We start from the raw sequence: 25,279 nt of genomic DNA on the forward strand, positions 1-25,279 counted from the left end.
GTGTTATGTACATAGGACAAAGCCGGTTTCTTACAGGATGGGAGTCAGACATCAGTACCATACTGGTATTTGGCGGTTTGATGGGTGTGTGGGGTCTTTGCCAGACTCCACCTAGCATCATGGATTCCCTACTTTACTGATATTATGGAGTTCGGTGCATTCATCATATGTGTGCATGTCACACACTAGTGGGCATCATATGTACATGTTTATCCTGTGTGTGGGTGAGTGTGTTCATGAGTTTTATAGCCCAAGTACTACAGAACATGATCAATGAAAGGGAACACTGTTTTCCAGATATGGCAGGGCAATTATTTAAATGAACTGACAAGGGTTGGATGGCATGGATAAGACCTATGAGAGTTCAAGGCATACCGAATCCAGGCATGACAAAGTAGGTGGCAGACAGAATTCTGGCAAAACTAAGTAGGTAGCTTGATGTCCAACTTACTGGAGAAGAGCAACTGAGCGGAGACACTTTTCACTAAGCAACATGCTCTAGTGGAGATCAAACATCCTTTGACTTACAGCCAGTATGAATTAACACTTTCATCAAATGAAACCTAATTTTCTCTGATTTTGAGTATACATTTGTGTCCCTTCCTGATTAATCTACTCTTTATCCTCTTAAGTCCCAATACCTCACGCTGATATCGGTCACATCTTTCCATTTGACATGGTTTTCCCTCAAGCTTCGTACCGCCCCGAGATCATACAACTTTTTGTCCCCTCTCCACTGCTTCCTTGACAGCCATCTTGTCCTTTACCACACCACACATCCCCAGTCGTTTACTCTCCAAGGGGAAAAGACCATAAATCCTGCTTTGTTTTGAGGCATGTGTTTCTGTGATGCCCCATCCACCAAACACAATTCATCATTGACCAAATAACACAACATGTTAACAAATTTTTATTCTTTGAGAAAGAATAATCCATTGGAAAAGATACCAGGATTCATAGAAGACCTGAGGTATCTCTGAAAAAACACATTCCCAAAGAGAGCATTAAGTCTGCCCCTCAAAATTTGAGAATTTCACTTTAACAGATCTTCACCAAATCATAGACATAGATATGGAAGTCATTATCAAACTTGATGAAATACACAGAAGGTTTGTTGGGAACTTGGCAAATAATTTTACCTATCTCTTGGGTTCAATCTTTTTTGTTGTACTGCACTCTTTAGCCCTCCAAGGAATCCCTGCCTAATTCCAAAGTCACCTCTACTGGAGGACATTCAGGCGTGATGTGGAGGTTGCCTTCAATGGAATCATCATGATGGTGGTAAAGGTACAGGACCGGATCATTCTCGTTGACAATGTAGAAACAGGTCTTTATGGTCTGCACCTCATCTGGGACCACGCCACTCCACTCTTCCTTAGAGCCTGGCATGATGTGGAGGTTGCCTTCCAGGTAGTCATCCAGGAGGTGGTAAATGTACAAGACCGGATCTTTCTTGTAGGTAATATAAAACCAGGTCTTCATGATTGGCACCTCTTCTAGGACCATCCCGTTCCAGTCATTCTTAGAGCCATTTGTGCCCATGAATGTATGTTTCACTGCTCTGCCAACTATGGTGTTTGAGAGATGAGTGTCTGTCACCTGAGGAAATGGCACATTGTTAGGCAGGATCTTCAGGTTTAAAATCCTTTCATCACTATGAAGCTCCAAGCCATAGACACAATCAATCCCATCATATTTCAACAAATAGAGAGAGGGATATGTTGGCAGTTGATCTAGAATGATGGCTTTCCAATGGGTGACTGGTTCATTGGCTTCCTTCCAGCCATGAGAAATTCTGTGGCCAACAATATTCTCCAGGGCCTCAAAAGGCTTACTAATTTTTTGCTTCTGGAGCGATGGCCCATTCTTCTTCTGGAGATATGGCATGCCACTCATACTGAGAGGCATCTTCATCATGGCGGGAGACTTTCTGAGATAGGCCACAGCACTCCTGTTCCACTGTCTCTTGGCTCTGTTTCTGTGCTTGGGCTTCATAGCTGCCAATCTCTGCATAGGAAGAACTCTTCAGTTTAAATCAGACACAAAGTGGTTTCCTCCACCATAAGTGCCTGCAAGGATAAGAAGGTGAGGATGTGAGGTCAAGGCTCTTTTTAGGAATAACTTTGGAGCAGGTGATAAAGGCAGGGCTGAATAGATTTGGATACCTAAATGTAATATGTTCTTAAGAAATTAATAGGAAAATTATCAAACTCTGGTCTACAGCTCAGTATATGTGTATCAGAGACATATTCCTGCTGCAAAATCCAATTGACCTCTACTGAGAAACCTACTTCCTGACTTACTATATCAATGAGAGAGGAAGCTATGCCTATACCTAAAGTGAGAAAGAAATATCTGAACAGATGGCAAAGAATTCAAAGAACAGCCACTCCTCTTCTTACCACTCAAGCTACTGGTTAGTTGGCTGATCTATAACCACCTGCCCAAGGTCATGGCACTCCAGTCCACTGGCTCTCTCTATTGTGTCTCCTGATCCAGATCCAGGTTGATTACATAAAGATATTCTGTATCTTCATTAGAGAAGTGAGTACTGTGAGTTAAACTGCCAAAAGAAAGAAACATTAATCTGTGCAACAGCACCTATTAGAAATAATTACTTTTTAAAACACATATGTACAAAGAGGATCTTTGCCATTTAAGTGGACTGAGGAATTGGACATTTTTAGCAAAGATATAGTGGGGAGAATACCTGACATTAACCGTCCCCAGCTATCAAATATAGGAGCTGTTAACGACATAAATTTTGGACCCAGAGCAGATTTGAAAGAAACCTTTCTTTGACTACAGAGGTCCTAGTTGCTTCCTAAACATATTTACTAAAAGAAAATATCTTGGCTCTCTAGATTCCAACTTCTGGAAATTCGGTTGAACAGTTGTGGAGCCCAAGAGCTGAACTGACCTCCTCAGCCACCGTGAAGATAGTAAGCCCACCTTCAAAGAAGACCAGTGCTTCATGTGGAACAGAGTTGCCACCCCCAACCAAAGCTTTGTGACATCATCAAGGCTCTACTTATGTCATAAAACTCCTCCTAGCCAGGTTTCTTCCCTACTAACCCCCAGAAATATCCAGCATACAGCTCCTAAAATGCTGCTCATACAGCCCCATGAAGACACAAAATAAAAACCCCAATCTTCTTCCCAATTACTTGAGTCATATTTTCCAAGTAACTCAATGCCTTTATGTGTTTTTTTTTTTCTGTAAAATAATTTTTGGTTTGAGTCAACAACTCACATGAATGTTTTTTTTTTCCTAGCTCCAATGTCCTCATTGGTTATTTTCTATTGATTTTTCCATTACTTCATAATAATAATTATCAAACTTTCCACTTCTCTTCCTCCTCCCACTTTCTTCTTGCTCCGCAAATAAACCTCTCCACTCAAACACCAGTCCAAATAGAGGGCAGGGTACTTTGAGCTGTGGGAAGTCCAAGCCCACCTTTCATCCATCCAGATTTAGCAAGGTATGCATCCACAAAAAATATGATCACAAAAAGCCAGTGTATGATATGCAGACAATTGCAAGTGCCATTATCTTTGGCTACTCCGTCTGCCCCAATTGTCAGCCACATTCAGAGCTTCCAGTTTGATCCCATGTTCTTTCATTCCCAGGTCACTGGATTAGTTGAAATCCCCTTAGTTCAGGCACAGTGTCTCATAGTGTGGACCAAGCCCTTATATTCCTGACATCCTTGTTATTTTTCTCCATCCATCTGCTCTTCCACTGGAGCTTGGAAGCTCCATCTAGTTTTCTGATTTTGATCTCCATCATTTGCCAAACAAAAGTTCCATGGTGGTTTTCAAGATAGTCAGTCATCAGTCTGACTATGGGACAAGGCACACATAGTTCCTAGGGATATGTCACAGTCCGGTCAACTTCTCCTCCCTGCTTAAGTACCTAGAGAGGGTCACCCTATGGCCTTCTGAGAACCACTCAGAGATATCGATCTTGACATCCCCAGAATGGCCCCATAAATTGAGATATCATCAGTGTATGTGCATTAACTTGTGTGTGTTTGTGTGTGTGTATTTAAATCACAATAACAAATGGATTGTAACATTGAAGTTTCTTCTCATCTTGAGAAGAATATTTGCTACAGAAACACTCTCACAGTAATAATGAGAGGGTAAACTATCTAAGAAAGGAGAAATAACTGGAGGAATCCCCCAGGAGTTAGGCTCAGTGTCCCAGGAATTACGCCCAAGGAAAGTCAATGAACTCAGTGATGGAAGATAAAACCCAGCCTAAATAAAACCCTAAATCATTTAGGTGGAACATGAGATACTCTTACAACAGTTACAAGAGGTCTAAAATGCCTGGACTGGAACATAAGGGGAACACAATGACGTGGAGCTGAGAGTGCATGGCAAAACTGATTGGATCTGGCAAAAATTATGTAAGCATACCAAGGAAACCACCAGTGGGACAAAACCCTAAGAAATCTGTATGACAACATATCATGTTGAACATAATGAGATTTATAGACAAAGGAAAGATCTTAATTATGTCACTGTCACACAGGTGATGATGAACCAGTTCCATCGGTGTTTAAGATAACCTGTCAATTCTGTCTAGCCAGTTACAAGGAAATTTGCATAATTGCACAGATTAACTATCAGCATCATTTACTGCACAATCAAAGGCAAGGCAAAGAAATCATAGACATGTTGTTGAATGCTGATGATGTTATTGGGAGTTTTGATGGGTTTTTTTCTCAAAGGGAAATCATCGGTGACTCTCATGCATGAAGCAGATCCTTTCTCTGTGATGTTTCCTGAATAGCCACTGAGATACCAGCCCATTGAGTTGTGGTCTCTCTCTCTTTTGAAAAGCAACTTCTACCTTCAGCTTGATCTCTTGCTTGAGCTTCCCTTCCGGCTACTAGGCTCCTTTTCTGATCCTGCAGAGGGCAGCTTCCCTTCCGGCTACTAGGCTCCTTTTCTGATCCTGCAGAGGGCTTTTGTCAGGGATTGTGATCTCTAAGTTTTTCCCCTTTCAAGAACTAATCATTCTATTAATCACAATTCTAAACTGCTGTGGGAGTTTGTTTGTGACTTATGCCTTCACATGTGATACAAGCGACCTGTGTGTATCGGGTCTTCTCTCTGTTCATGTGGGGAAGGCATGGCAGCAAGGAGTAGATGGCTGCTCATTCTCTGTAAGGAAATCAGTAAACAGTGGGGACCAAGTAAAAGGATGTCCTGAAATATTAAGTCTTGTCCTTTCAAGGCCACAAAGCCTCCAGCTAGGTTCAGGGTCACGACAATCTCTAAAACCCACCGAGCATGAAGTATTCAGAACCAGAAGCCTGTGTGTGCCATATCACATAAATTCATCGTGAGTACACCAATCTGTTTTTTTTAATTCTAAATTATTTTCTCCCATCAGAACGATCTATATTACCAATTAACCAAATTTGCTGCATCTTTGGTGTCCTAGAATTGCTTTAAATTGTTGCTGGGACAGTCTTACAAACCTTCCTGTGCTGTTATGAGACCTTAAGGGGACAGCACTTATTTCAGAAATCAAAGGCAGTTGGGTTCAATCCTATGGTTAGCTGTTAGCTAGACACTGGAAGGATGGATTTGACTAAGAAAGGGAGACAGCATACATGGAGGCAGGTAACCTTTCCTTTGCAAAATGACCCATTTTGAGGCCTTACTTCAGGCTCTTCTCTTCTACTAATCTTGGTTTTTTGATTAGTTTAGGAGAAGAATTAAAACTCCATTTACAGTATCTGTGAACCCGAATGAGTTAAGTATGTGTGACCAACTTGATGTCTGCCTGTCTGTCAACAGGGCCAGAGTTCAGGGGCATCTGATGCATAGCACAGGAATGTCAGCCATCAATCTCTGGTCCACCTAACTCTACAGCATTAGAGTTGTCATGGTTGCTCATCTGATCTTCCTCATATGATCTCCATCCACAGAGATGTCAGAAAAATCCTCCCCTGAGAGTGCAAGTTCTTTACAAATGAAAGATTATACAACAGAAGACACATGGGAGATTTATATGGGCAAGCTGTTGAAAGGATAAAGTGACAGAAGAAGTTTATTGATTAATTAAAGAAAGAATCCGCTTCAGCTGATAGGTTAGAACATAGGTAGGTGGAGTAAACAAAATAGAATGCCGGGAGGAAGAGGTAGTGAGCTCAGAGAAGCCATGCTCCCCTCTCCCCGCCAGATGCCATAGCTCTGCTCTCTGAGGCAGATGTCGATGCAGCCAGCCACCATGTCAGACATGCTGAATTTTTCCTGGTAAGTGCAACTCGTTATACTACACTGATTATTAGAAATGGGTTAAAATGCTGAATCTAATTGGCCAGCAGTGTTTAAAAGAATAAAGTTTTGGTGTATTTATTTCAGGCATAACCTTCATGCGGTCGTGGTGCTGGGGACACAGCCTCGCTGCTCAAATAACGACAGAATGGCTTGCAGCCTTGTGGACAACTGAATCCACTGAAAGCCTGAGAAAGCTTGGGAAAGAGTAAAGCATGTTTTCTTGGTAGCAGCGATTTCTCGGTCTGCTCTGCTTGCTAGAAAAAGCAAGGGCTTTCATCTAAAAGAGGCTTGCTGACTCAGCTTCAGCTGCAAAACCCTGCAGCCCTTAAGAGGTCCTGCCACAAAACATTTAAATGGTGTTGATAAAAGCCAACTGAATGCTTGTATGTTTTCAGCAGTAGCAGGAAAAAAAAACTGTGTTGTTTTAAAATGCCAGCTTTCTGGGCCATCCTGCCTGGGCAAACTCTGACTGTTTGAGGAAGGGGGCCAGCTACAGAAAGAGGGCTTGAGTGTTGTCTGTTGCAGCCTCTTTGATGGCAAGGACCTTGAAACACTGTAGACTTGTGGTACTGAATGCGGCTCTGTTCGGTACCTCAGCCACAAGGTTGGAATGGCAGAAAGCTAAGGAATGGGCTACATCTGGCCAGCAAGGCCACGGCTTTAGTCCTACTGAGATTGCTTTGTAAATGAAAGATTCATGTGGTCAGAAAAACAGAGAGAGAAATAGAGTAAAGAGAGATTCAAAGACAAAGAAAATTTTTAAATGATTTACAGTGTGTTAAAAATATGTGCAGGCTAAAATTTGAAGTTCTTAAAGTTAAAAAAAGGAAGAGAGTTGTTGGGTGTGGTAGTAAACACCTGTAAACCCAACACATGGGAGGCAGAGGGAGATTGACCTCTGTACCTTCAGGGTGAGGTAGCACACGCCTTTAATCCCAGTGCCTTGAAGGCAGAGACAAACAGATCTTTGTGAGTTCAATGTGTAGTAGCATACACCTTTAATCCCAATGCCTGAAAGGCAGAGAGAGGCAGATCTCTGAGACTTCAAGGACAGACAGGTATACAGAGTTATTCCAGGTCAAATATACAGAGAACCTGTCTCCAAAGCAAAAAATAAAAAGGAAAAATAAACAAAATAGAGGTTAAATTGAAGCGCACAAAGATGGAAAATTCACAGCGAATTTTGATATGGTATGCTATTATGCTCTTTTTGAATCATTTGAATTTTGAGGCAGTAGCAATAGCTGCTAAAAGATGTTTCTTTATAAAAGCTGCTGAAATAATCCAACATAGATATTTTGAAAATGCCTTGACTCTGAAATTTGGATCTAAGGACATGATGCTTTGGAAAGGAATTTCTATTTTGTTTTCACAGAGAGTGATAGTCTGTGGATGCCTCTATCCTAATATGGTAGGATGGACCACGCCCTACTTAAAGGTTGCTGTGAACACCTTTAAAAAATTGCTTCGCTCAACTGCCAACTGAGATAAATCAATAATGATGCCACCATTCAGCAGGAATCATTTTGGAGAGAAGAAACTGCACCCACGTTCCCAAATATGGCTTATAAACGTTCTTTTACATTTAAAGTGGGATGTGATATAGATATGAATATTTGCATTAGTATAGATTTTGCTTTACTGATAGAGATTTTAGGTCAATTTTGTTATATGTATATGCATTTTTGATCTCAATTAAGGTATTGTGATTGTGTAGTTCATTTAAAAATATAATGTATATAGGTTATTAATGGATAATCATTAATAATAGTCAAATTTGTAGTCATGTTAGTTAGATTTTCTAGCTACATAGATATATATAAATTTCAGTCAGATAGGCATTATTCATAACTCTCTAGACTACAAAATAAGCTATTTAATGTTTTAGTACCTTAGGGTTTTTCATGACAGTGAGAAACTCTACTCTTGGCAGCACATATCTACTTCAGGAAGAAGATGGGCATCACAGAGGATCCTTATGGAGTTTGATAGCCATTTGGGGAAGAAACTGCTCTTGCCTGGATAGATGCATAAACTGTACACAGAAAACACTCAGAGAGAGGACTACTGAACTTGCCTAAAGGTGAGATGATCTTTTCGTGTTCCTGATTCAGGAAAGGGTCAGCAAAACATTCTTCCAGACAAGCAGATAGTGACTGCCTTTGAAATTTCCTGCTTCATGGAAATGTCTGCTGGAAACTATGGGCCTGTAGGCTGAGGATGGAAACACCAACGGTACAGAGGAACTTTGGGTGACTGTCCAGGCAGCGAGATGTCCCTGTCATTTCTAGAGTTTGAAAATGGCTTACTTTTTGTTTGCTTAAGTAATACTGTATTATTCTGGAGTCTCTGATGGAATTGAAGAAGAGATAGATAGTTATAGTTATCCATTGTTATGATAAAAGATAAAATAAATATAAATATTGTAACTGTAATTCTTGCTTGATAACTGTTTTGTTATATGTAATTTTGCTATGTTAAAGTTAAAGATTCCGTTCTTGTTTAAACAGAAAAAGGAGTAATGATGGAGTATAGGTCATTGGTTAATTAAATAAAGAAACTGTTTGGCCTGAAAGGTTAGAACATAGGTGGGTGGAATAAACATAAGAAAATGCTGGGAGGAATAGGAATTGAGCTTAGAGATGCCATGCACCTCTCCCATGGGCAGAAATGGTAGCTCTGCACTCTGAGGCAGATGGCGATACAGCCAGCCACCAGGTCAGACATGCTAAATCTTTCCTTCTAAGCGCACCTCGTGCTGCAACATACATTATTAGACATGGGTTAAGAGGGTGAAAATAATGGGGCAGGCAGTGTTGAAATGAATAGTTTTGTGTTGTTATTTCGGAGCATAACCTTACAAGGCGGCCCCATGGGGATGCAGCCCTGCTGCTCAAATTTCTACAATCAAGGGGAAATGGAAGAAGGGAAGAAAGAAGAGAGAGAGACAAGGAAGAATGGATGAATTTAATCATTCATTGGAAAAATGAGTGAACCAATGAATGAGGAGACCTAGTAGGAAAAAATGTGCTGCATTCCCTCAGAGAGTCAGGTCAAATTAAGGATTGACAAGGTTTTCCACTAAGGAGGAGGCTCATTCCATTTTACCTTCTTTGTGCTCCAGGCCCACCCACAAGAGTGATGATGAGGACAGGGAGAAGAAGAGGAGTGGGTGTACCAGAATTCCCTGGTACAATTTCTCACCCAAATTGTAGCCAAATCACCTGACCTGGGACAGCAAATCTACATGATGGACCCTAACTCCCAGTTTGACAACTCTAACATTTTAACCAAGTTTGTGAAGATGAAGGAACCAAAAATAGCCCAGTTACAGGATGGCAGGTTCCTAACAGGATGGGAGTCAGACATCAGTACCATACTGGTATTTGGCAATTTGATGGGTGTGTGGGGTCTTTGCCAGACTCCACCTAGCATCATGGATTCCCTACTTTACTGATATTATGGAGTTCGGTGCATTCATTCTATGTACATATTTATCCTGTGTGTGGGTGAGTGTGTTCATGAGTTATGGCTTATAAACGTTTGAAAATGGCTTACTTTTTGTTTGCTTAGGTAACACTATTATTCTGGAGTCTCTGATGAGTTGATAGTTATAGTTTTCTATTGTTATGATAAAAGATAAAATAGATATAAATATTGTAACTGTAATTCTTGCTTGATAACTGTTTTGTTATATGTAATTTTGCTATGTTAAAATTAAAGATTCCGTTCTTGTTTAAACTGAAATAGGAGTAATGATGGAGTATAGGTCATTGTTTAATTAAATAAAGAAACTGTTTGGCCTGCAAGGTTAGAACATAGGTGGGTGGAATAAACATAAGAGAATGCTGGGAGGAATAGGAATTGAGCTTAGAGATACCATGCACTTCTCCCATGGGCAGAAATGGTAGCTCTGCACTCTGAGGCAGATGGCGATACAGCCAGCCACCAGGTCAGACATGCTAAATCTTTCCTTCTAAGCGCACCTTAGTTTGGTGCATTCATCTTATGTGTGCATGTCACACACTAGTGGGCATCATATGTACATGTTTATCCTGTGTGTGGGTGAGTGTGTTCATGAGTTTTATAGCCCAAGTACTACAGAACATGATCAATGAAAGGGAACACTGTTTTCCAGATATGGCAGGGCAATTATTTAAATGAACTGACAAGGGTTGGATGGCATGGATAAGACCTATGAGAGTTCAAGGCATACCGAATCAAGGCATGACAAAGTAGGTGGCAGACAGAATTCTGGCAAAAGTAAGTAGGTAGCTTGATGTCCAACTTGCTGGAGAAGAGCAACTGAGCGGAGACACTTTTCACTAAGCAACATGCTCTAGTGGAGATCAAACATCCTTTGACTTACAGCCAGTATGAATTAAACCATTCATCAAATGAAACCTAATTTTCTCTGATTTTGAGTAGACATTTGTGTCCCTTCCTGATTAATCTACTCTTTATCCTCTTAAGTCCCAATACCTCACGCTGATAGCGGTCACATCTTTCCATTTGACATGGTTTTCCCTCAAGCTTCATACCGCCCCGAGATCATACAACTTTTTGTCCCCTCTCCACTGCTTCCTTGACAGCCATCTTGTCCTTTACCACACCACGCATCCCCAGTCCTTTACTCTCCAAGGGGAAAAGACCATAAATCCTGCTTTGTTTTGAGGCATGTATTTCTGTGATGCCCCATCCACCAAACACAATCCATCATTGACCAAATAACACAACATGTTAACAAATTTTTATTCTTTGAGAAAGAATAATCCACTGGAAAAGATACCAGGATTCATAGAAGACCTGAGGTATCTCTGAAAAAACACATTCCCAAAGAGAGAATTAAGTCTGCCCCTCAAAATTTGAGAATTTCACTTTAACAGATCTTCACCAAATCATAGACATAGATATGGAAGTCATTATCAAACTTGATGAAATACACAGAAGGTTTGTTGGGAACTTAGCAAATAATTTTACCTATCTCTTGGGTTCCATCTTTTTTGTTGTACTGCACTCTTTTGCCCTCCAAGGAATCCCTGCCTAATTCCAAAGTCACCTCTCCTGGAGGACATTCAGGCGTGAGGTGGAGGTTGCCTTCAATGGTATCATCATGATGGTGGTAAAGGTACAGGACCGGATCATTCTCGTTGACAATGTAGAAACAGGTCGTTATGGTCTGCACCTCATCTGGGACCACGCCACTCCACTCTTCCTTAGAGCCTGGCATGATGTGGAGGTTGCCTTCCAGGTAGTCATCCAGGAGGTGGTAAATGTACAAGACCGGATCTTTCTTGTAGGTAATATAAAACCAGGTCTTCATGATTGGCACCTCTTCTAGGACCATCCCGTTCCAGTCATTCTTAGAGCCATTTGTGCCCATGAATGTATGTTTCACTGCTCTGCCAACTATGGTGTTTGAGAGATGAGTGTCTGTCACCTGAGGAAATGGCACATTATTAGGCAGGATCTTCAGGTTTAAAATCCTTTCATCACTATGAAGCTCCAAGCCATAGACACAATCAATCCCATCATATTTCAACAAATAGAGAGAGGGATATGTTGGCAGTTGATCTAGAATGATGGCTTTCCAATGGGTGACTGGTTCATTGGCTTCCTTCCAGCCATGAGAAATTCTGCGGCCAACAATATTCTCCAGGGCCTCAAAAGGCTTACTAAGTTTTTGCTTCTGGAGCGATGGCCCATTCTTCTTCTGGAGATGTGGCATGCAACTCATACTAAGAGGCATCTTCATCATGGTGGGAGACTTTCTGAGATAGGTCACAGCACTCCTGTTCCACTGTCTCTTGGCTCTGTTTCTGTGCTTGGGCTTCATAGCTGCCAATCTCTGCATAGGAAGAACTCTTCAGTTTAAATCAGACACAAAGTGGTTTCCTCCACCATAAGTGCCTGCAAGGATAAGAAGGTGAGCATGTGAGGTCAAGGCTCTTTTTAGGAATAACTTTGGAGCAGGTGAAAAAGGCAGGGCTGAATAGATTTGGATACCTAAATGGAATATGTTCTTAAGAAATTAATAGGAAAATTATCAAACTCTTGTCTACAGCTCAGTATATGTGTATCAGAGACATATTCCTGCTGCAAAATGCAATTGACCTCTACTGAGAAACCTACTTCCTGACTTACTATATCAATGAGAGAGGAAGCTATGCCTATACCTAAAGTGAGAAAGAAATATCTGAACAGATGGCAAAGAATTCAAAGAACAGCCACTCCTCTCCTTACCACTCAAGCTACTGGTTAGTTGGCTGATCTATAACCACCTGCCCAAGGTCATGGCACTCCAGTCCACTGGCTCTCTCTATTGTGTCTCCTGATCCAGATCCAGGTTGATTACATAATGATATTTTGTATCTTCATTAGAGAAGTGAGTACTGTGAGTCAAACTGCCAAAAGAAACATTAATCTGTGCCACAGCTCCTATTAGAAATAATTATCTTTTAAAACACATATGGACAAATAGGATCTTTGCCATTTAAGTGGACTGAGGAATTGGACATTTTTAGCAAAGATAGAGTGGGGAGAATACCTGACATTAACCGTCCCCCAGCTATCAAATATAGGAGCTGTTAACGACATAAATTTTGGACCCAGAGCAGATTTGAAAGAAACCTTTCTTTGACTACAGAGGTCCTAGTTGCTTCCTAAACATATTTACCAAAAAAAAAAATATCTTGGCTCTCTAGATTCCAACTTCTGGAAATTCGGTTGAACAGTTGTGGAGCCCAAGAGCTGTACTGACCTCCTCAGTAAGATAGTAAGCCCACCTTCACAGAAGACTAGTGCTTCATGTGGAACAGAGTTGCCACCCCCAACCAAAGCTTTGTGACATCATCAAGGCTCTACTTATGTCATAAAACTCCTCCTAGCCAGGTTTCTTCCCTACTAACCCCCAGAAATATGCAGCATACAGGTCCTCAAATGCTGCTCATACAGCCCCATGAAGACCCAAAATAAAAACCCCAATCTTCTTCCCAATTACTTGAGTCATATTTTCCAAGTAACTCAACCCCTTTAGGTGTTTTTTCTGTAAAATAATTTTTGGTCTGAGTCAACAACTCACATGAATGTTTTTTTTTTTCCTAGCTCCAATGTCCTCATTGGTTATTTTCTATTGATTTTTCCATTACTTCATAATAATAATTATCAAACTTTCCACTTCTCTTCCTCCTCCCACATTCTTCTTGCTCTGCAAATAAATCTCTCCACTCAAACACCAGTCCAAATAGAGGGCAGGGTACTTTGAGCTGTGGGAAGTCCAAGCCCACCCTTCATCCATCCAGATTTAGCAAGGTATGCATCCACAAAAAATATGATCACAAAAAGCCAGTGTATGATATGCAGACAATTGCAAGTGCCATTATCTTTGGCTTCTCCGTCTGCCCCAATTGTCAGCCACATTCAGAGCTTCCAGTTTGATCCCATGTTCTTTCATTCCCAGGTCACTGGATTAGTTGAAATACCCTTAGTTCAGGCACAGTGTCTCATAGTGTGGACCAAGCCCTTATATTCCTGACATCCTTGCTCTTTTTCTCCATCCATCTGCTCTTCCACTGGAGCTTGGAAGCTCCATCTAGTTTTCTGATTTTGACCCTGACTTGATCTCCATCATTTGCCAAACAAAAGTTCCATGGTGGTTTTCAAGATAGTCAGTCATCAGTCTGACTATGGGACAAGGCACACATAGTTCCTAGGGACATGTCACAGTGCAGTCAACTTCTCCTCCCTGCTTAAGTACCTAGAGAGGGTCACCCTATGGCCTTCTGAGAACCACTCGAGAGATATCGATCTTGACATCCCCAGAATGGCCCCATAAATTGAGATATCATCAGTGTATGTGCATTAACTTGTGTGTGTTTGTGTGTGTGTATTTAAATCACAATAACAAATGGATTGTAATATTGAAGTTTCTTCTCATCTTGAGAAGAATATTTGCTACAGAAACACTCTCACAGTAATAGTGAGAGTGTAAACTATCTAAGAAAGGAGAAATAACTGGAGGAATCCCCCAGGAGTTAGGCTCAGTGTCCCAGGAATTACGCCCAAGGAAAGTCAATGAACTCAGTGATGGAAGATAAAACCCAGCCTAAATAAAACCCTAAATCATTTAGGTGGAACATGAGATACTCTTACAACAGTTACAAGAGGTCTAAAATGCCTGGACTGGAACATAAGGGGAACACAATGACGTGGAGCTGAGAGTGCATGGCAAAACTGATTGGATCTGGCAAAAATTATGTAAGCATACCAAGGAAACCACCAGTGGGACAAAACCCTAAGAAATCTTTATGACAACATATCATGTTGAACATAATGAGATTTATAGACAAAGGAAAGATCTTAATTATGTCACTGTCACACAGGTGATGATGAACCAGTTCCATCGTAGAGTGACTCCCTGCTGTGTTTAAGATAACCTGTCAATTCAGTCTAGTCAGTTACAAGGAAATTTGCATTAATTGCACAGATTAACTATCAGCATCATTTACTGCACAATCAAAGGCAAGGCAAAGAAATCATAGACATGTTGTTGAATGCTGATGATGTTATTGGGAGTTTTGATGGGTTTTTTTCTTAAAGGGAAATCATCGGTGACTCTCAGGCATGAAGCAGATCCTTTCTCTGTGATGTTTCCTGAATAGCCACTGAGATACCAGCCCATTGAGTTGTGGTCTCTCTCTCTTTTAAAAAGCAACTTCTACCTTCAGCTTGATCTCTTGCTTGAGCTTCCCTTCCGGCTACTAGGCTCCTTTTCTGATCCTGCAGAGGGCTTTTGTAAGGGATTGTGATCTCTAAGTTTTTCCCCTTTCAAGAACTAATCATTCTATTAATCACAATTCTAAACTGCTGTGGGAGTTTGTTTGTGACTTATGCCTTCACATGTGATACAAGCGACCTGTGTGTATAGGGTCTTCTCTCTGTTCATGTGGGGAAGGCATGGCAGCAGGAGTAGATGGCTGCTCATTCTCTTTAAGGAAATCAGTAAACAGTGGGGACCAAGTACAAGGATGTCCTGAAATATTAAGTCTTGTCCTTTCAAGGCCCCAAAGCCTCCAGCTAGGTTCAGGGTCACGACAATCTCCAAAACCCACCGAGCATGAAGTATTCAGAACCAGAAGCCTGTGTGTGCCATATCACATAAATCCATCGTGAGTACACCAATCTGTTTTTTTTAAATTCTATACTATTTTGTCCCATCAGAACGATCGATATTACCAATTAACCAAATTTGCTGCATCTTTGGTGTCCTAGAATTGCTTTAAATTGTTGCTGGGACAATCTTACAAACCTTCCAGTGCTGTTATGAGACCTTAAGGGGACAGCACTTATTTCAGAAATCAAAGGCAGTTGGGTTCAATCCTATGGTTAGCTGTTAGCTAGACACTGGAAGGATGGATTTGACTAAGAAAGGGAGACAGCATACATGGAGGCAGGTAACCTTTCCTTTGCAAAATGACCCATTTTGAGGCCTTACTTCAGGCTCTTCTCTTCTCCTAATCTTGGTTTTTTTATTAGTTTAGGAGAAGAATTAAAACTCCATTTACAGTATCTGTGAACCCGAATGAGTTAAGTATGTGTGACCAACTTGATGTCTGCCTGTCTGTCAACAGGGCCAGAGTTCAGGGGCATCTGATGCATAGCACAGGAATGTCAGCCATCAATCTCTGGTCCACCTAACTCTACAGCATTAGAGTTGTCATGGTTGCTCATCTGATCTTCCTCATATGATCTCCATCCACAGAGATGTCAGAAAAATCCTCCCCTGAGAGTGCAAGTTCTTTACAAATGAAAGATTATAAAACAGAAGACACATGGGAGATTTATATGGGCAAGCTGTTGAAAGGATAAAGTGACAGAAGAAGTTTATTGATTAATTAAAGAAAGAATCCGCTTCAGCTGAAAGGTTAGAACATAGGTAGGTGTAGTAAACAAAATAGAATGCCGGGAGGAAGAGGTAGTGAGCTCAGAGAAGCCATGCTCCCCTCTCCCCGCCAGATGCCATAGCTCTGCTCTCTGAGGCAGATGTCGATGCAGCCAGCCACCATGTCAGACATGCTGAATTTTTCCTGGTAAGTGCACCTCGTTATACTACACTGATTATTAGAAATGGGTTAAAATGCTGAATCTAATAGGCCAGCAGTGTTTAAAAGAATACAGATTTTGTGTATTTATTTCAGGCATAACCTTCATGCGGCCGTGGTGCTGGGGACACAGCCTCGCTGCTCAAATAACTACAGAATGGCTTGCAACCTTGTAAACAACTGAATCCACTGAAAGCCTGAGAAAGCTTGGGAAAGAGTAAAGCATGTTTTCTTGGTAGCAGCGATTTCTCGGTCTGCTCTGCTTGCTAGAAGAAAGCAAGGGCTCTCATCTAAAAGAGGCTTGCTGACTCAGCTTCAGCTGCAAAACCCTGCAGCCCTTAAGAGGTCCTGCCACAAAACAGTTAAATGGTGTTGATAAAAGCCAACTGAATGCTTGTATGTTTTCAGCAGTAGCATGAAAACAAACTGTGTTGTTTTAAAATGCCGGGTTTCTGGGCCATCCTGCCTGGGCAAACTCTGACTGTTTGAGGAAGGAGGGCCAGCTACAGAAAGAGGGCTTTAGTGTTGTCTGTTGCAGCCTCTTTGATGGCAAGGACCTTGAAACACTGTAGACTTGTGGCACTGAATGCGGCTCTGTTCGGTACCTCAGCCACAAGGTTGGAATGGCAGAAAGCTAAGGAATGGGCTACATCTGGCCAGCAAAGCCCCGGCTTTAGTCCTACTGAGATTGCTTGGTAAATGAAAGACTCATGTGGTCAGAAAAACAGAGAGAGAAATAGAGTAAAGAGAGATTCAAAGACAAAGAAAAATTTGAAATGATTTACAGTGTGTTAAAAATATGTGCAGGCTAAAATTTGAAGTTCTTAAAGTTAAAAAAAAGGAAGAGAGTTGTTGGGTGTGGTAGTACACACCTGTAAACCCAACACATGGGAGGCAGAGAGAGATTGACCTCTGTACCTTCAAGGTGAGGTAGCACACGCCTTTAATCCCAGTGCCTTGAAGGCAGAGACAAACAGATCTTTGTGAGTTCAATGTGTAGTAGCATACACCTTTAATCCCAATGCCTGAAAGGCAGAGAGAGGCAGATCTCTGAGACTTCAAGGACAGACAGGTATACAGAGTTATTCCAGGTCAAAGATACAGAGAACCTGTCTCAAAAGGCAAAAAATAAAAAGGAAAAATAAACAAAATAGAGGTTAAATTGAAGCGCACAAAGATGGAAAATTCACAGCGAATTTTGATATTGTATGCTATTATGCTCTTTTTGAATCATTTGAATTTTGAGGCAGTAGCAATAGCTGCTAAAAGATGTTTCTTTATAAAAGCTGCTGAAATAATCCAACATAGATATTTTGAAAATGCCTTGACTTTGAAATTTGGATCTAAGGACATGATGCTTTGGAAAGGAGTTTCTATTTTGTTTTCAAAGAGGGTGATAGTCTGTGGATGCCTCTATCCTAATATGGTAGGATGGACCACGCCCTACTTAAAGGTTGCTGTGAACACCTTTAAAAAATTGTTTCGCTCAACCTCCAACTGAGATAAATCAATAACGATACCACCATTCAGCAGGAAGCATTTTGGAGAGAAAAAAACTGCACCCACATTCCCAAATATGGCTTATAAATGTTCTTTTACATTTAAAGTGGGATGTGATATAGATATGAATATTTGCATTAGTATAGATTTTGCTTTACTGATAGAGATTTTAGGTCAATTTTGTTATATGTATATTCATTTTTGATCTCAATTAAGGTATTGTGATTGTGTAGTTCATTTAAAAATATAATGTATATAGGTTATTAATGGATAATCATTAATAATAGTCAAGTTTGTAGTCATGTTAGTTAGATTTTCTAGCTACATAGATATATATATTTCAGTTAGATAGCCATTATTCATATCTCTCTAGACTACAAAATAGGGTATTTAATGTTTTAGTACCTTAGGGTTTTTCATGACAGTGAGACACTCTACTCTTGGCAGCACGTGTCTACTTCAGGAAGAAGATGGGCATCAAAGAGGATCCTTATGGAGTTTGATAGCCATTTGGGGAAGAAACTGCTCTTGCCTGGATTGTTGCATAAACTGTACACAGAAAACACTCAGAGAGAGGACTACTGAACTTGCCTAAAGGTGAGATGATCTTTTCGTGTTCCTGATTCAGGAAAGGGTCAGCAAAACATTCTTCAAGACAAGCAGATAGTGACTGCCTTTGAAATTTCCTGCTTCATGGAAATGTCTGCTGGAAACTATGGGCCAGTATGCTGAGGATGGAAACACCAATGGTACAGAGGAACTTTGGGTGACTGTCCAGGCAGCGAGATGTCTCTGTCATTTCTAGAGTTTGAAAATGGCTTACTTTTTGTTTGCTTAGGTAACACTGTATTATTCTGGAGTCTCTGATGAGTTGATAGTTATAGTTTTCCATTGTTATGATAAAAGATAAAATAGATATAAATATTGTAACTGTAATTCTTGCTTGATAACTGTTTTGTTATATGTAAATTTGCTATGTTAAAGTTAAAGATTCCGTTCTTGTTTAAAGAGAAATAGGAGTAACGATGGAGTATAGGTCATTGGTTAATTAAATAAAGAAACTGTTTGGCCTGAAAGGTTAGAACATAGGTGGGTGGAATAAACATAAGAGAATGCTGGGAGGAATAGGAATTGAGCTTAGAGATGCCATGCACATCTCCCATGGGCAGAAATGGTAGCTCTGCACTCTGAGGCAGATGGCGATACAGCCAGCCACCAGGTCAGACATGCTAAATCTTTCCTTCTAAGCGCACCTCGTGCTGCAACATACATTATTAGACATGGGTTAAGAGGCTGAAAATAATGGGGCAGGCAGTGTTTAAATGAATAGTTTTGTGTTGTTATTTCGGAGCATAACCTTACAAAGCGGCCCCATGGGGATGCAGCCCTGCTGCTCAAATTTCTACAATCAAGGGGGAAATGGAAGAAGGGAAGAAAGAAGAGAGAGAGACAGGGAAGAATGGATGAATTCAATCATTCATTGGAAAAATGAGTGAACAAATGAATGAGGAGACCTATTAGGAAAAATGTGCTGCATTCCCTCAGAGAGTCAGGTCAAATTAAGGATTGACAAGGTTTTCCACTAAGGAGGAGGCTTATTCCATTTTACCTTTTTGTGCTCCAGGCCCACCCACAAGAGTGATGATGAGGACAGGGAGAAGAAGAGGAGAGGGTGTACCAGAATTCCCTGGTACAATTTCTCACCCAAATTGTAGCCAAATCACCTGACCTGGGACAGCTGATCTACATGCTGGACCCTAACTCCCAGTTTGACAACTCTAACATTTTAACCAAGTTTGTGAAGATGAAGGAACCAAAAATAGCCCAGTTACAGGATGGCAGGTTCCTTACAGGATGGGAGTCAGACATCAGTACCATACTGGTATTTGGCGGTTTGATGGGTGTGTGGGGTCTTTGCCAGACTCCACCTAGCATCATGGATTCCCTACTTTACTGATATTATGGAGTTCGGTGCATTCATCATATGTGTGCATGTCACACACTAGTGGGCATCATATGTACATGTTTATCCTGTGTGTGGGTGAGTGTGTTCATGAGTTTTATAGCCCAAGTACTACAGAACATGATTAATGAAAGGGAACACTGTTTTCCAGATATGGCAGGGCAATTATTTAAATGAACTGACAAGGGTTGGATGGCATGGATAAGACCTATGAGAGTTCAAGGCATACCGAATCCAGGCATGACAAAGTAGGTGGCAGACAGAATTCTGGCAAAACTAAGTAGGTAGCTTGATGTCCAACTTACTGGAGAAGAGCAACTGAGCGGAGACACTTTTCACTAAGCAACATGCTCTAGTGGAGATCAAACATCCTTTGACTTACAGCCAGTACGAATTAAACCATTCATCAAATGAAACCTAATTTTCTCTGATTTTGAGTATACATTTGTGTCCCTTCCTGATTAATTTACTCTTTATCCTCTTAAGTCCCAATACCTCACGCTGATATCGGTCACATCTTTCCATTTGACATGGTTTTCCCTCAAGCTTCATACAGCCCCGAGATCATACAACTTTTTGTCACCTCTCCACTGCTTCCTTGACAGCCATCTTGTCCTTTACCACACCACGCATCCCCAGTCCTGTACTCTCCAAGGGGAAAAGACCATAAATCCTGCTTTGTTTTGAGGCATGTATTTCTGTGATGCCCCATCCACCAAACACAATCCATCATTGACCAATTAACACAACATGTTAACAAATTTTTATTCTTTGAGAAAGAATAATCCATTGGAAAAGATACCAGGATTCATAGAAGACATGAGGTATCTCTGAAAAAACACATTCCCAAAGAGAGAATTAAGTCTGCCCCTCAAAATTTGAGAATTTCACTTTAAAAGATCTTCACCAAATCATAGACATAGATATGGAAGTCATTATCAAACTTGATGAAATACACAGAAGGTTTGTTGGGAACTTGGCAAATAATTTTACCTATCTCTTGGGTTCCATCATTTTTGTTGTACTGCACTCTTTTGCCCTCCAAGGAATCCCTGCCTAATTCCAAAGTCACCTCTACTGGAGGACATTCAGGCGTGATGTGGAGCTTGCCTTCAATGGAATCATCATGATGGTGGTAAAGGTACAGGACCGGATCATTCTCGTTGACAATGTAGAAACAGGTTGTTATGGTCTGCACCTCATCTGGGACCACGCCACTCCACTCTTCCTTAGAGCCTGGCATGATGTGGAGGTTGCCTTCCAGGTAGTCATCCAGGAGGTGGTAAATGAACAACACTGGATCTTTCTTGTAGGTAATATAAAACCAGGTCTTCATGATTGGCACCTCTTCTAGGACCATCCCGTTCCAGTCATTCTTAGAGCCATTTGTGCCCATGAATGTATGTTTCACTGCTCTGCCAACTATGGTGTTTGAGAGATGAGTGTCTGTCACCTGAGGAAATGGCACATTATTAGGCAGGATCTTCAGGTTTAAAATCCTTTCATCACTATGAAGCTCCAAGCCATAGACACAATCAATCCCATCATATTTCAACAAATAGAGAGAGGGATATGTTGGCAGTTGATCTAGAATGATGGCTTCCAATGGGTGACTGGTTCATTGGCTTCCTTCCAGCCATGAGAAATTCTGCGGCCAACAATATTCTCCAGGGTCTCAAAAGGCTTACTAAGTTTTTGCTTCTGGAGCGATGGCCCATTCTTCTTCTGGAGATGTTGCATGCAACTCATACTAAGAGGCATCTTCATCATGGCGGGAGACTTTCTGAGATAGGCCACAGCACTCCTGTTCCACTGTCTCTTGGCTCTGTTTCTGTGCTTGGGCTTCATAGCTGCCAATCTCTGCATAGGAAGAACTCTTCAGTTTAAATCAGACACAAAGTGGTTTCCTCCACCATAAGTGCCTGCAAGGATAAGAAGGTGAGCATGTGAGGTCAAGGCTCTTTTTAGGAATAACTTTGGAGCAGGTGAAAAAGGCAGGGCTGAATAGATTTGGATACCTAAATGGAATATGTTCTTAAGAAATTAATAGGAAAATTATCAAACTCTTGTCTACAGCTCAGTATATGTGTATCAGAGACATATTCCTGCTGCAAAATGCAATTGACCTCTACTGAGAAACCTACTTCCTGACTTACTATATCAATGAGAGAGGAAGCTATGCCTATACCTAAAGTGAGAAAGAAATATCTGAACAGATGGCAAAGAATTCAAAGAGCAGCCACTCCTCTCCTTACCACTCAAGCTACTGGTTAGTTGGCTGATCTATAACCACCTGCCCAAGGTCATGGCACTCCAGTCCACTGGCTCTCTCTAATGTGTCTCCTGATCCAGATCCAGGTTGATTACATAAAGATATTCTGTATCTTCATTAGAGAAGTGAGTACTGTGAGTCAAACTGCCAAAAGAAAGAAACCTTAATCTGTGCAACAGCACCTATTAGAAATAATTATCTTTTAAAACACATATGGACAAAGAGGATCTTTGCCATTTAAGTGGACTGAGAAATTGGACATTTTTAGCAAAGATAGAGTGGGGAGAATACCCGACATTAACCGTCCCCCAGCTATCAAATATAGGAGCTGTTAACGACATAAATTTTGGACCCAGAGCAGATTTGAAAGAAACCTTTCTTTGACTACAGAGGTCCTAGTTGCTTCCTAAACATATTTACCAAAAGAAAATATCTTGGCTCTCTAGATTCCAACTTCTGGAAATTCGGTTGAACAGTTGTGGAGCCCAAGAGCTGAACTGACCTCCTCAGCCACCGTGAAGATAGTAAGCCCACCTTCACAGAAGACTAGTGCTTCATGTGGAACAGAGTTGCCACCCCCAACCAAAGCTTTGTGACATCATCAAGGCTCTACTTATGTCATAAAACTCCTCCTAGCCAGGTTTCTTCCCTACTAACCCCCAGAAATATCCAGCATACAGGTCCTCAAATGCTGCTCATAGAGCCCCATGAAGACCCAAAATAAAAACCCCAATCTTCTTCCCAATTATTTGGGGCATAAGCTAGCCGAGCCAGGCGGCTGGGGATTTGGGGACGCAACCCTGCCGCTGTCCATATTATTACAAATGGCGCCCAACGTGGGGCTCGAACCCACGACCCTGGGATTAAGAGTCCCATGCTCTACCGACTGAGCTAGCCGGGCCAGGCGGCTGGGGATTTGGGGACGCAACCCTGACGCCGTCCATATTACTACAAATGACGCCCAGACGTGTGGCTAACTGAGTCCACAGAAAGCCTGAGAAAGCTTAGAAAAGAATAGAGTAAAGCATGTTTCTTACGGCAATTTCTTGGGTCTGCTCTACTTGCTAGAGGCAAGCTAGCGCCTCATCTAAGAGAGGCTTCCTGACTCAGCTTCAGCTGCAAAGCCTGCAGCTCATTAAGAGGTCCTGCCACGAAACACTTAAACAGTGTTGACGAAAAGCTGAACGCATGTTTTTCGGTTTTCAGCCGTAGCAGGAAAAAAGCTGCGCTGTTTAAAAATGCCGGCTTTCTGGGCCATCCTGCCAGGGCAAACTCTGACTGTTTGAGGCAGGAGGGCCAGCTACCGAGAGAGGATTTGAGTGTTGTCTGTTGTAGCTTGCTGGCTGGCAGGGACCTTGAACCGCCATAGAGGTGTGGCTATAAACATGGCTGCAGCCTGTATATCCGCCATGAGGCTGGAAAGCTAAGGAATGGACTGGATCTAGCTGGCAAAGCCATGCCTTTAGTCCTACTGAGATTGCTTGGCAAATTAAAGACTCACGTGGTCAGAAAAAGAGAGATATACAGTTAAAGAGAGATTCAAAGACAGAGAAAATTTCTGAATGGTTTAAAGTGTGTTAAAATATATGCAAGCTGAAAGTTGAAGTTCTTAAAGCAAAAAACAAAAAAAAAGGAAGAGAGTTGTTGTGTGTACACACCTTTAATCCCAACACTTGGGAGGCAGAGGGAGATAGACCTCTGTGACTTCAAGGTGTGGTAGCACACGCCTTTAATCCCAGTGCCTAGAAGGCAGAGACAAACAGATCTCTGTGAGTTCAAGGTGTAGTAGCAAACACCTTTAATCCCAATGCCTGGGAGGCAGAGACAGGCGGATCTCTGAGAGTTCAAAGACAGCCTGGTCTACAGATGTGCGCTCAAAAAGCAAAAAGTTAACGTAGGAATGTCACAGCTTAGATTCTTAAGCGCCTAGTGATTTAAAGGCGCAAATCAAAAGTGCTCCTGGATAGTAAAAAATTGCAGATTCACAATAGGACAGATTCAGACCACTAAACGAGTCAGACTGTTGGATGAATATACGTAGGCTTGGGAGAGAGAAGAAAAAGAATATAGAGAATAAAGTTAATGGTTTAAAAAAAAAAGGTAAAGTCTTTAAAGAGACAGAATAAAGTAAAGTGATAGAGTAAAAATAAGCCGCGTAAAGATGAAAAATTCACAGAGAGTCTGGATTCTTTGTATTATTGTGTTTTCTTTAAAATTTTTGACTGTGAAGGAGCTAAGGACAGAGAGACATTTCATTATATGGGCTGCCCAGTGGAACCAGAACGGATATCATGAGGGTATGATATCAGAATTTGGGTCTAAGGATATGATGCTTTGGAGAGAGTCTTCTTTTGTTTTCACAGAGGACCAGACCCTTTGGATTTCTTCTATCCCAATTTGGTATGATAGACCACGACCTCCTGAAATGTTCCTGTGAACGCCCTCAAAAAATTACGTCACTCAACTGCCAACTGAGATAAACCTGGCACACAGGTTACACCCTAAATGATCTGATTAACAGCGCCCCCATTCAGCAGGAAGCAGTTTGGAGAGAAAAAACTGCGCCCATGTTCCCAAATATAGTTTATAAATGTTCTTTTACATTTAAAGGGGGATATGATATAGACATGAATAATTTGCATTAGTATAGATTTTGCTTTATTGATAGAGATTTACGGATAATTTTGTTATATGTATGAATGTTTCTGATGTAATTTTTACTTGATAACTGTTTTGTTATATGTAATTTTGCTATGTTAAGGTTGAAGCCTTCCTTTTTTTGTTTAAACAGAAAAAGTGGAAGTGATGTGGGAGTGTCATATATCAATCTGTTGATTTCATTGGCTAAGCAATAAAGGAACTGCCTCGGCCCATTTCATTGGTTAGAAGATAGGTGGGAGGAGTAGACAGAACAGATGCCAGGGGAAGAGGAAGTGAGGTCAGACTCCGCAGCTCTGCTCTCCGGAGCAGACACAGGAGAGACGCCATGCTACCTGCTCCAGGGAAGACGCACGCTATGAAGCTCCAACCCAGGATGGACTTAGGCTAGAATCTTCCCGGTAAGCGCACCTAGGGGCGCTACACAGATGATTAGAAATGGGCCAGAGCAGTGTTTAAAAGAATACAGTGTCCGTGTAATTATTT

The 25,279-nt window shown here is 41.3% G+C and overlaps 1 non-coding gene across 1 annotated transcript; it reads right to left on the reverse strand.

The window, feature by feature from the left end:
- Positions 1–22,963: 22,963 nt before the first annotated feature.
- Trnak-cuu (transfer RNA lysine (anticodon CUU)) lies at positions 22,964–23,036 on the reverse strand. Its single transcript has one exon. It is a non-coding gene; the product is annotated as a tRNA-Lys (tRNA).
- Between the last annotated feature and the right edge of the window lie 2,243 nt (positions 23,037–25,279).

The sequence above is a fragment of the Microtus pennsylvanicus genome, chromosome Y, assembly GCF_037038515.1.
Source record: "Microtus pennsylvanicus isolate mMicPen1 chromosome Y, mMicPen1.hap1, whole genome shotgun sequence".
NCBI lineage: Eukaryota > Metazoa > Chordata > Mammalia > Rodentia > Cricetidae > Microtus > Microtus pennsylvanicus.